A 1,990-nucleotide genomic window follows, 5' to 3' on the forward strand; every position below is an offset into this window, starting at 1 on the left:
TGCAGGGCCCCCTTCCACTAGACCAGGTTGCTCAAAGCCTCATCCAGCCTGGCCTTGAACACTTCCAGGGATGGGGCATCCACAGCTTCTGTGGGCAACCTGTTCCAGTGCCTCACCACCCTCTCCATGAAGAACTTCTTCCTGATATCCAATCTAAACCTCCCCACTTTCAATTTAAACCCGTTACCCCTTGTCCTGTCACTCCAGGCCCTTGTAAAAAGTCCCCCCATCTTCCTTGTAGCCCCTTCAGGTACTGGAAGGTGCAATAAGGTCTCCCCAGAGCCTTTTCTTCTCCAGGCTGAACAAGTCCAACTCTCTCAGCCTTGATGTTGGGCCATTTTGGTCTGAGATCCTGGTATGTCCACAGTGAACTGTAACAACAGAGGTGATGTAAGGAGATGTCTGCGCTGTGCTAAACAGACATAAAACCAAAATAAATGTCAACTGCTGGTGAAAAATAGATTGCATCATCTTTGTTACATAGCTGCCTATCTGTTCTTGTTATTTCAACCTAGTGCTTTTTCTGAATAAATGTACTGTTAAGCCAGAACAGCCGAGTCGTATTTTCTTTGAGCAGTCCACCAAAAGTGCTACAAACCCTGTTACTTTTGAGACCTTTATTCTATCCTGCCATTTTCTGTGTCTCCAATGGATGGGAGGTCCTTTTCCCTTCTTTCCCCCTGCTCTCTCCTGCACATCTTGCATTCCCCCAAAGTCATTTTGGAACCTCAGAAATGAGATAAAACATGTCTCTGAAGAGCATGATGTCGTATAGGTACTCAGAGAAAGAAATTATCTCTTCTTTTAATGTGTGAGCAGTACCTTTGTCATTGCAGTGGCATAGCTAGCATGTTTGTATGGGAAGTGAGCTCAGAGGCTGGAAATAAAGAGTTTATATTGTCGTTCTATATATTCTATTGGCTTCCTCCTTGGTTTAATATTGTCCTTCTGATCAAAGTCATCTTTGCTGTTCTGATTTAGGCAAAGACTCCAGAACGCACAATGCTCCTCCTGTCAAAATCCCTATTTCCTCAGCCTCTCTTCTTCCATCTCTCATGTACAAATTTAATACACATCCCAGACCTCCAAACCATTGCAATCAACTTCGGCACAGCCCATAGCTCTGTCCATCCTCTCTGCCCCCAGCATGTTCTCCATCCCCAGCTCCTTGCTGCTGCTCTTACCCCTGAACATCCAGCACCAGAAAACAGCTTTCAGATCAGGTGGAGCAATGGCTGAACTTCTTGTAATGCAGACACAGAACAGGGAGGCTGCAGAGCTATGCTGTAGCCAGTCTGGCAGCTGGGGCTTGCTTGGCATGCAAATCCATGGATACAGCATCACCCTACAGCTATCCACCAAGTTCTCTGAACTCTGGTTTGGCCATCCTGGCTTATAGGAAAGAGCAGCTGTCAATAATAGGGCAGACTAAATCTTTGCAAAAGCATTTGAAAGGCTATTTCCTTTCTAATCTTCTGGTTATTTACAAAAATCACATCTTTTACATTCAAAAGGGCTGCTTCTGAGAGTAATCTAGTAACATTAAAGTAAGACAGTCCTCAGTTTCTTTCCCATCATTTTTAATTTAGTGCTACTTTAACTCATAATTCTCATGAGCTGTAAAACATGTACAACTGATTCCTGTATATTGTGGGCTGAACAGTTACATTTTGCAGCTTGTGTTGCCGCACTCACTGTATTTGCTAAGAATATACAATTATAGCAAATTATACCATGATCTCAGGACCTTTATGAAGTACAGTAGCATCTGTTCCAATGATTTTGGCTCTGTGAGTGTCTCTACGCTCCTGCCTGTGAATAACACGTGTGTATTTATGGTTGGACTTTGCATACTGACTTGTGGAGTGTTCAGGACTCCCTTGGCAAGTGAGAAGAGCATTTAGCAAAAAGCCATCAGCAGAACCCTGAAATCACGAGATATTCCCTCTCAGAGGCTGCAGCTATTCATCACAAAAATAACAACTTAGAA

This window comes from Eurypyga helias, unplaced genomic scaffold, assembly GCF_000690775.1.
Source record: "Eurypyga helias isolate BGI_N326 unplaced genomic scaffold, ASM69077v1 scaffold6716, whole genome shotgun sequence".
Lineage (NCBI taxonomy): Eukaryota > Metazoa > Chordata > Aves > Eurypygiformes > Eurypygidae > Eurypyga > Eurypyga helias.